Source organism: Grammomys surdaster, unplaced genomic scaffold (assembly GCF_004785775.1).
Source record: "Grammomys surdaster isolate TR1022 unplaced genomic scaffold, NIH_TR_1.0 165, whole genome shotgun sequence".
Taxonomy (NCBI): domain Eukaryota; kingdom Metazoa; phylum Chordata; class Mammalia; order Rodentia; family Muridae; genus Grammomys; species Grammomys surdaster.
The window spans coordinates 2,157,331-2,168,784 of NW_021604613.1; positions in this window are offsets into that span (position 1 = coordinate 2,157,331).

The following is an 11,454-nucleotide window of genomic DNA, read 5'->3' on the forward strand; positions in this document are numbered from 1 at the left end:
TCAGTGACATTAGCACATTTGCATAGTTGTACAATTATCAATACCATCCATTCCCAGAATGTCTTCATCTTCCCACAGTGAAACCCTTTACCCATTAAACATCACCTTCCTATCTTCATTCCCTCTAGATTGTTTTACTTTGTCTCTGAATTGAGCACTTTAAGTATGTCACAGGCATGAAATCATGCAGTATTTGTCCCTAGATATAGGCTATTTCACTTAACACAATGTCCTTGGTTTTTCTGCATGGTTCTGTTATGAGAATGATTAGAAAACATCTGTTAAGTTCTATTTCATTTTGGATATTTGCTTAAGAACTGACCTGCATTATCTGTCTCTGTCTCAATACCTGTGATGGTTTGAATATGCTTGGCCCAGGGAGTGGCACTATTATGAGTGGCCTTGTTGGAGTAGGTGTGGCCTTGTTGGAGGAAGTGTGTCAAGGGCTTTAAGAACCTCATTCTAGCTTCTTGGAAGCCAGTCTTCTCCTGTTTGTCTTCAGATCAAGATATAGAATTTCCAGCTCCTCCTGCACCATGCCTGGATGCTGCCATCTTCCTGCCTTGATGATAATGGACTGAACCTCTGAACCTGTAAGCCAGCCCCAGTTAAATGTTGTCCTTATAAGAGTTGCCTTGGTTATGGTGTCTGTTCACAGCAGTAAAACCCTAACTAAGACAATACCATACTGATTTTTTCATTAATAAATTTATTTATTTATTTATTTATTTATTTATTTATTTATTCACTTTACATCCTGATCTCAGTCCCCCTCCTCCCAGTTACCCTTCACAAGGCCCCTCTCTCATCCCTCTCTTGCCTTCATCTCTGAGAAGGGAGAGGTCCCCACCTGGGTACTAACCCACCCTGACATCTCAAGTCACTGGAGGACAAGGTATATCCTCTCCCACTGAGGCCAGCCAAGACAGCCTACTTATGATAACAGGATCCATAGGCAGGCAACAGAGTCAGGGTAAGCCCCCAGTCCAGTTTTTGGGAAACCAACATGAAGACCAGTTTGCATATCTGCTGCATATGTGCCAGGGGTCTTTGGTTCCATACTGATGTTTAATTGTTTTGTAGACTTTTTTTTTCTAAGTGCAAGGCATGGTTTTATTATTTGCCTTTCTATGGACTTATTGGCATTAGAAAGTGCTATTGATTCTATATATTCATTACATTTAATATCCCATTAAATTCTTGTATTTCCAGCATATTATTATTAAAATTTTACTTTCCTGTTGTATTTCTATGCTGTATTTCCTAATATTTTAGGAACACAATGGTTCTAAAGTTACTCTAACCTCATTAAGTAACCAGGGAAATTTCTCATGATAATAGTCATGTGGGTGATTCTAGAGCACCCCTGAAAAAGGGACATGCTTTTAATTGCAAGGAGTACAGTTAGCTGCCAGTTGTTGGTGCCTTTAGGATCTTTTTGTCTTTTGGGCTGAAGCCACCCTGTTCCTAGGAGACCACAGCCAAAGACTTAGCATGGTGCTGACTCTAGAGCCTGGTTGTTTTTGTTTAGCTCTCCCCTGAGCAATATTGAGTAAGTGAAACTCTCAGGTCTATATATTCAAATCCATGTAAATCTGCCCAATTTTGCATCCTTCTTTTATCTTTTTTTTAATGTTATCCTTCAATAAAACTTCTTATTTCTGAAGTGAAAGAACTACCTATTTTTCAAGGTTATGCACAGCATGCAAAAGGTCCATGTGCATTATCAATAAAACACATTTTAATAGACACAAGTCTATTGAAATATAAAGGAAAATTTTAATAGATATTTTAAATATGATACTTCCCACATAGAAGTACATGACCTAATGAACTAATTTATATCATGAAGTTTTCTATATATTTTAATTCTACTTACATATTTATGTGAATACCTATGAATTTATTTATATACTTTTCATTTGCTTAGTGTGTATTTGTGTGAGAACACACATACCACAAAGTACAAGGTTAGGGAACAACTTTCAGGAGTCAGTTCTCTTTTTATGCCATGTGAGCCTAAGGGACAGAGCTCAGGTCGAGAGTGGGCAGCAAGCACCCTTACCCATTGAGCCATCATATTGGCCCTAAATAAAATCTTAGCTGATTCATATTACCCTTCCCAGACTCTGAATAATGGAAATAACTGTTTCTTACATTGAATAACACACTTTAGCATTATGGTAAACAAGGTGAAACAGTTATTGCATATTTAAAAATAATAAAATACGGAAACTGCCATTTACTGCTAGGCAACCTTGAGCATGTTATTAAACTCCTCCTTTGAGATGCACAGGATGCAGAACATTTATCCCTCAGATTTTTTTGAATGCAAACATTACAGGAGAGTGGCTAGCAAATACTAAGCCTCAAATCCTCAACTCTTACTGCGCTTTAAGTGGAGTTTTGTGAGGTCTCCCATAGACCTGCCTCCTCGTGTCTAGACTGGAGCTAATTCTTTATTCGGATGCTTCATTAAGGTGAAAAAAGAGTGAGTCAGATTGGAGTGGCTGATCGAGGAACCCTTCCAGGAAGTCTTGCATTAAGGGAGAGTTTATGTCTTGCCTGAGAATGCCAGAAGAGCACAGTGCTTCTCCTCAGCTAACAGCTCAAAAGGGACAGTTTCCATAAGCTTCATGTACGTTGTTATTTGAGCTGATATGTAATTATACTTTCATGTAATCTACATTGATACATGTCTTAACAATTATGTCCACCCTTGTGCAAAATCATAACACATTTCTTAACTAGTTTATTCCAAGATAAAGATGAGCTCTAGTCAGGTAGCATGGTCGGTCCGTAGAGTGAGTATGGTGTCTTTCAGGATCTCGTTACCAAGAACAGTGCAGGTAGGTGGAACAACATTTACTAAAGCAAATAAAAGGAGATCATAGGGTATAGGTACCAAGTCCACATGCTATAAGAATATGAGGGTTTGCCAGACTGTGTGCATTACTATGTTTATTTAATATTCTATATGTAATGATCTTTACAGTGATACTGTGGGTTTATAATGATCTTCAGAGTGATACTGTGGCTTTAATTATTCTGCGGAAAAACTCTGTTTTTATTCCAACTTCTTTTTTTCTTATAAGGTCAAATTTTTAATGATTTTTTTTGTAATAGAACAATTTTTCTTTTAAGTGGAACATCATACTAGAAAATTAAAGAAAAGAAAGCTGCTTAGAGATCTTTTGGGTTACCAACAGAATCTTCTATGATGTATTCACATCCTGAATAATATGCATCCTCTGAATTATTATCAAATAATAATATAAATAATAATATACATCCTGTATATTATTGTGAAATCTATTTTTTCTTTTATTAGATATTTTCTTTATTTAAAATGTTAAATAAAACATTTATTTCAGATGTTATCCCCTTTCCAGGTCTCCCCTCCGGAACACCCTATCCCATCCCCTTCCCCCTACCTCTATGAGGGTAGTCCCCCATCCATCCACCCACTCCCTCCTTCCTACCCTAGCATTCCCAAACACTGGGGCATCAAACTCCCTCCGGACCAAAGGTCGCTCCTCCCACTTATGTCCAACAAGGACATCCTATACCACATATGCGGCCGTATCCATGGATCCCTCCATGTGTGCTCTTTGGTTGCTGGTCCAGTCCCTGGGAGCTCCCAGGGGTCTGGCCAGTTGACACTCTTGCTATGCCCATGGGGCTGCAAACCTCCTCAGCTCCTTCAGTTCCTTCTCCACCTCCTCTATCGGGGACCCCATGCTTAGTCCAATGGTTGGCTGCGAGCATTCGCCTCTGTATCTGTTAGGCTCTGACAGAGCCGCTCAGAATACAGGTATATCAGGCTCCTGACAGTAAGCACTTCCAAGCATCAGCAATAGCATGCAGAACTGGAGAATATATATGGGATTGATCCCCAGGTGGGGCAGTCGCTGGATGGCCTTTCCTTTAGTCTCTGCTCCACACTTTGTCTCTGTATTTCCTCCTGTGAGTATTTGTTCCCCCTTCTAAGAAGCACTGAAGCATCCACACTTTGGTCTTCCTTCTTCTTGAGCTTCATGTGCTCTGTGAATTGTATCGTGGGTATTCTGAGATATTGGGCTAATATCCACTTATCAGTGAGTGCATACCTCACTCAGGATATTTCCAAGTTCCATCTATTTGCCTGCGAATTTCATGAACTCATTGTTTTTAATAGCTGAGTAGTAATCCATTGTGTAAATGTACCACATTTTCTATATCCATTCCTCTGTTGAAGGACATTTGGGTTCTTTCCAGTTTCTGATATTATAAATAAGGTTGCTATGAGCATAGTGGAGCATGTGTCCTTATAATATGTTGGAGTATCTTCTAGGTATATGCCCAGGAGTGTTATAGCTGGGTCCTCAGGTAGTACTATGTCAAATTTTCTGAGGAACGCCAGACTGATTTCCAGAGTGGTTGTCCCAGCTTGCAATCCCACCAATAATGGAGGAATGTTCCTCTTTCTCCACATCCTGGCCAGCATCTACTGTCACCTGAGTTTTTGATCTTAGCCATTCTGACTGGTGTAAGGTAGAATCTCAGGGTTGTTTGGATTTGCATTTCCCTGATGACTAAGGATGTTAAACATTTCTTTAGGTGCTTCTCAGCCATTCAAGTTTCCTCAGTTGAGAATTCTTTGTTTAGCTCTGTACCCCATTTTTAAAAAGTGTTATTTGATTTTCTGGAATCTAACTTCTTGAGTTCTTTGTATATCTTGGATATTAGCCCCCCATCAGATGTAGGATTGGTAAAGATCTTTTCCCAATCTGCTGGTTGCTGATTTGCCCTATTGACAGTGTCCTTTGCCTTACAGAAGCTTTGCAATTTTATGAGGTCCCATTTGTCTATTGTTGATCTTATGGCATAAGCCATTGGTGTTCTGTTCAGGAACTTTTCTCCTGTTCTTATGTGTTCGAGGCTTTCCCCCACTTTCTCTTCTATTAGGTTCAGTGTGTCTGGTTTTATGTGGAGGTCTTGATCCACTAGGACATGAGCTTTGTACAGGAGACAAGAATGGATCAATTTGCATTTTTCTACATGCTGACAGCCAGTTGAACCAGCACCATTTTTTGAAAATACTGCCTTTTTTCCACTGGAAGGTTTTAGCTTCTTTGTCAAAGATCAAGTGATCATAGGTGTGTGGGTTCATTTCTGGGTCTTCAACTCTATTCCATTGATCTTCCTGCCTGCGTCTGTACCAATACCTTGCAGTTTTTGTCACTATGGCTGTGTAATAGAGCTTGAGGTCAGAAATGGTGATTCCCCTAGAAGTTCTTTTATTGTTGAGAAGAGTTTCCCTATCCTGGGTTTTTTGTTATTCCAAATGAATTTGCAAATTGCTCTTTCTATCTCTATGAAGAATTGAGTTGGAATTTTGATGGAGATTTCATTGAATCTGCTTTTGGCAAGATGGCCATTTTTACTATATTAATCCTGTCCACCCATGAGCATGGGAAATTTTTCCATCTTCTGAGATTTTCTTTGATTTCTTTCTTCAGAGCTTGAAGTTCTTGTCATACAGACCTTTCACTTGTTTGGTTAAAGTCACACCAAGCTATTTTATATTGTTTATAACTATTGTGAAGGGTATCATTTTCCTAATTTCTTTTTCAGCCCATTTATCCTTTGAGTATAGGAAGGCTACTGATTTGTTTGAATTAACTTTATATCCAGCCACTTTGCTGAAGTTGTTTCTCAAGTTTAAGAGTTCTCTGGTGGAATTTTTGGAATCACTTAAGTATACTATGATATCATATGCAAATAGTGATATTTTGACTTCTTCTTTTCCAATTTGTATCCCTTTGCCCTCCTTTTGTTGTCTAATTGCTTTAGCTAGAGCTTGAAGTACTAGATTGAATAGATAAGGAGAGAGTGGGTAGCCTTGTCTAGTCCCTGATTTTAGTGGGATTGCTTCAAGTTTCTCTCCATTTAGTTCGATGTTGGCTACTGATTTGCTATATATTGCTTTTTCTATTTTTAGGTATGGGCCTTGAATTCCTGATCTTTCCAAGACTTTTAACATGAAGAGATGCTGAATTTTATTAAATGCTTTTTCAACATCTAACGAAATAATCATGTGGGTTTTTTCTTTGAATTTGTTTATGTAATGGATTACATTGATGGATTTCTGTATATTGTACCATCCCTGTATCCTTGAGATGAAACCTACTTGATCATGGTAAATGATCATTTTGATTTGTTCTTGGATTTGGTTTGCAAGAATTTTATTGAGTATTTTTCCATCGATGTTCACAGGAAAATTGATCTGAAGTTCTCTTTCTTTGTCAGGTCTTTGTATGGTTTTGATATCAGCATAACTGTGGCTTCATAGAACAAATTGGGTGGTGTTCCTTCTGTTTCTAGTTTGTGGAATAGTTTGAAGAGTATTGGTATTAGATCTTCTATGAAGGTCTGATAAAATTCTGCACTAAACCCATCTGGTCATGGGCTTTTTTGGTTGAGAAACTTTTAATGACTGCTTATATTTCTTTAGGGGTTATGGGACTGTTTAGATGGTTTATCTGCTCCTGATTTAGCTTTGGTACCTGTTATCTGTCTAGAAAAATTTCCCTTTCATCCAGATTTTCTAGTTTTGTTGAATATAGGTCTTTGTAGTAGGATCTGATGATTTTTTAAAATTTCCTCCATTTCTGTTGTTCTCCCTTTTCAGTTCTGATTTTATTAATTTGGATACTGTCTCTGTGCCCTCTGGTTAGTATGGCTAAGAGTTTATCTATCTTATTGATTTTCTCAAAGAACCAGCTCCTGGTTTTGTTGAGTCTTTGTATAGTTCTTTTTCTTTCTACTTGGTTGATTTCAGCCCTGAGTTTGATTATTTCCTACAGACTACTCCTCTTGGGTGTATTTGCTCCTTTTTGTTCTAGAGCTTTCAGTTGTGCTATCAAGTTGCTAGTGCATGCTGTCTCCAGTTTCTTTTTGGAAGCACTCAGAGCTATGAGTTTTCCTCTTAGCACTGCTTTCATTGTGTTCCATACGTTTGGGTATGTTGTGCCTTCATTTTCATTAAATTCTACAGAGTCTTTAATTTCTTTCTTTATATCTTCCTTGACCAAGTTATCATTGAGTAGAATTTTATCCAGCTTCCATGTGAATGTGGGCTTTCTGTTGTTTTTGTTTTTATTGAAGACCAGCTTTACTCCGTGGTAGTCTGATAGAATGCATGGGTTTATTTCAATCATATTGTACCTGTTGAGGCCTGTTTTGTGACTGATTATATGGTCAGTTTTGGAGAAGGTACCATGAGCTGTTGAGAAAAAGGTATATTCTTTTGTTTTAGGATGAAATGTTCTATACATATCTGTTAAATCCATTTGGTCCATAACTTGTTAGTTTTACTGTGTCTCTGTTTAGTTTCTGTTTCCATGATCTGTCCATTGATAAGAATGGGGTATTCAAGTCTCCCAGCATTATTGTGTGTGGTGCAATACATGCTTTGAACTTTGGTAAAGTTTCTTTTATGAATGTGGGTGCCCTTGCATTTAGAGCATAGATGTTCAGAATTGAAAATTCTTGGTAGATTTTTCCTTTGATGTGTATGAAGTGTACTTCTTTATCTTTTTTTATAACTTTTGGTTGAAGGTTGATTTTATTTAATATTAGAATGGCTACTTCAGTTTGGTTTTTAGGACCATTTGCTTGGAAAATTGTTTTCCATCCTTTTACTCGGATGTAGTGTCTGTCTTTGACACTAAGGTGCATTTCTGTAAACAGCAAAATACTGGGCCCTGTTCATGCATCTAGTCTTTTAGTCTATGTCTTTTTATTGAGTAATTGAGTCCACTAATGGTAAGAGATATTAAGGAAGAGTGATTGTTGCTTCCTGTTATTTTTGTTGTTAGAAGTGGAATTATGTTCATGTGGCTATATTCTCTTGGGTTTGTTGAAAGATTACTTTCTTATTTTTTTCTAGGGTGTAGCTTCCCTCCTTGTGATGGAGTTTTCCATCTATTTTCCTTTGTAGTGCTGTTTGTGGAAAGATATCGTGTAAATTTGGATTTGTCATGGAATATCTCGGTTTCTCCATCTATGTTAATTGAGAAGTTTGCTGGTTATAGTAGCCTGGGCTGGCCTTTGTGTTCTCTTAGGGTCTGTATGACATCTTCCCAGGATGGCAGGTCTGTATGACATCTGGCTTTCATAGTCTCTGGTGAAAAGTCTGATGTAATTCTGATAGGTCTGCCTTTACATGTTACTTGATCTTTTTCCCTTACTGCTTTCAATATTCTTTGTTTTGTGCATTTGCTGTTTTGACTTTTATGTGATGGGAAGAATTTCTTTTCTGGTCCAGTCTATTTGGAGTTCTGTAGACTTCTTGTGTGTTTATGGACATCTCTTTTTTTTTAGGTTAGGGAAGTTCTATAATTTTTCTATAATTTTGTTGAAGATATTTACTGGCCCTTGGAATCTTCACTCTCTTCTATACCTATTATTCTTAGGTTTGGTCTTCTCATTGTGTCTTGGATTTCCTGAATGTTTTGGTTTAGGAACTTTTTGTATTTTGCATTTTCTTTGACTGTTGTGTCAATGTTTTCTATGGTATCTTCTGCACCTGAGATTCTCTCTTCTATTCTCTTGGTGATGCTTGTGTCTATGACTCCTGATCTCTTTCCTAGGTTTTCTATCTCCTCGGTTGTCTCCCTTTGTGTTTTCTTTATTGTTTCTATTTCCATTTTTAGATCCTGGATGGTTTTGTTAAATTCCTTCACCTGTTTTGTTGTGTTTTCCTGTAATTCTTTAAGGGACTTTTTGTGTTTCCTCTTTCAGGGCTTCTACCTGTTTATCTGTGTTCTTCTGTATTTCTTTAAGGGAGTTATTTATGTCCTTCTTAAAGTCCTCTATCATCATCATGAGATGTAATTTTAAATCAGAGTCTTGCTTTTCTGGTGAATTGGGATATCCAGGGATCACTGTGGTGGGAGAACTGGGTTCTGATGATGGCAAGTAGCCTTGGTTTCTGTTGCTTATGTTCTTGCCCTTGCCTCTCGCCATTTGAATATCTCTAGTGTTAGCTAGTCTTGCTGTTTCTGACTGTGGCTTGTCCCTCCTGTAAGCCTGTGTGTCAGTTCTCCTGGGAGACCAGTTCTCTCTGGGAGCAATTTGGGTATGAAGAGCTGTGGCACAGGGTCAGCTCCAGTGTGCTGATTGAAACCGGAAGGATCCTGTCCCCAGCTGTTCCTTGGTTCCTGTGTCCTGATGACTCTGGGCTGGTTCCTCTTGGGTCAGGAATTTGAGCAGAAGTCGTGGTGTTACCTGTGCTCACAGGTGTGTCAGCATTCCTGGGAGACCAGCTCTCTTCCAGTGGCCTGTCCAACCTATTTTTAAGTAGTATGATGTAAAATTAGAGTAATGTACCATATTTTGTATTGGATCATAACTATATCTTTTATAAGTCTTCTGAGAGACTACAAAAATGCCAATAAAATAAGAGTAAAATAATAATTTTCCCATCGTGTTAATTCCCCTAAACCTATAAATCTATACCTATTGCTCCCTCAGTAAGTTCATCATGTCCTCCAGGGGGCACTAGATAACAATAGTGGGTGGATGTGGTGTGCAGGTGTGAATGATAGGTGTGCAGAATAATACAAAGGACAGCATTCCAAGTGCTTTGGCAATAATACTAGAATCTATCAGTGTGGATCCATACAAATGCAAGCATCCTTGGGATGTGAATGTAGACCATGCAGTTTACTTGGGATTCCTTACAGTCTTTTCTTTTTTAAAGGGAGTCCTACAAGATAAGATTTACAGAGTTAGTATATGCTCATTTTCCAGGGTGCAGAGTTCACTCTCCTATACAAAGAAACAGACAAAGTCACACTTTCATATAGTCTGAGCAACTGTGTCATGAGCACAGATCCTGTGTGGTACTAACCTGCATAGGGAACCTTAGGCTGCACGACATATAGGGACATATGGGGTAGATTCTGTCATGCCACCAGAGACTAGTGAACATGTGTCATTTCCACAACGCCAGGATCCAGCCTAGATCACAAGACTTGAGTTTATACAGGTTGGTGCATGATCAGCTACTACCTATATACCCAAGAAGTCCTATATACTATTCCAAAATATCAGATTCTAGTCCAGGAGAGAATTCATAATTCAATCCTTTATTAACTGTGACTCTTAATGTCTCTTTTCTTTTTTGAGACAGTGTCTGACTGTGTAGACCTGGCTTGCTGGAACTCACTATCCAGACCAGGCTGACCTTGAACTCAGAGAGATCCTCCTACTTCTGTCTCCCAAATACTTGGATTAAAATTATGCACCACTATACCTGGCAGATCTACGTGTTTCCTATCTTGTTATAAAGAATCATCTCAACTTTTGTCTGTCTCAATCTCTAGCTCGTTTTCTGTCTGTTCACACACACACACACACACACACACACACACACATGCACACACAATGTTTACTGAATATCTCAGAAATATAATTTATTGTTAGGCCTGAAATATGTTCTTGTATGTACGTTAACTTCAGTTTGGCCTCATTGCATAAGATGAGATAAAAACTATAGTCTTTAGCCAAATGCCTGACAGTGAGCTACACCTCCTAGCAAGATTATAGTATTTTCAAGATTATTTATTTTCAAGAATAAAATAAAAAATTTTATTCTTATACCTTCTTAGCCCTTAAAATTCAGCATTTTCCTCTTCCAAATATACTTGTAGGATAAAAATCTCATACTTAAAGTAATACTTCTTGCCATGTTGTACTCTGTTAATCTGTCTATGATTCACTGCACTTTTTGCAAATCTTAATCTTTGAGTCATATGCTATTTAGTAGAGGAGAATTCAAAATCTTTGTTAGTGGACTAGGAACTTCAGAATCTAGCTGTGGTTGCCTTTGGATCCTTTATCTTTTTTCCACTCTCCATCTGACTACACTATATTTCCACAAAAGTATTATTTATATATTTTAACATTAGTTACAGATTCACTTTGGGTGTAGATTGCTAATCATTTTGACAAATGCATAATGTTTATTTAACTGTAACAGTAAGGTTTTTTTAAGTCTCTTATTACCCTAAAAAGAATTTGTTGTGAACTGGGAAGATGTCTTAGTTGGTAAAGTGCTTACCTTGTGAACACTTGGACCTGAGTTTCTCAGCACTCATGAAAAAATATGTGTGACAGATGCACTTGTCAACCCAATGCTGCACAGGCAGATTAGGAGGATCCTTGGGGTTTCCTGGCCAGTCTAGCTCCAGGCCAATGAGAGAACTTGTCTCAGAGTGAGATGTAAAGTTTTCCTTGGATAATACTTCATGTTGTCCTCCAGCACCCCCCTTCCACACACACACGTGCTCACACTCACTCACTCTTAGGTACACACTCACATACACTCACACACACACTCACACACACACTCACACATATACACACTCACATACACTCACACACACACTCACACACATACACACT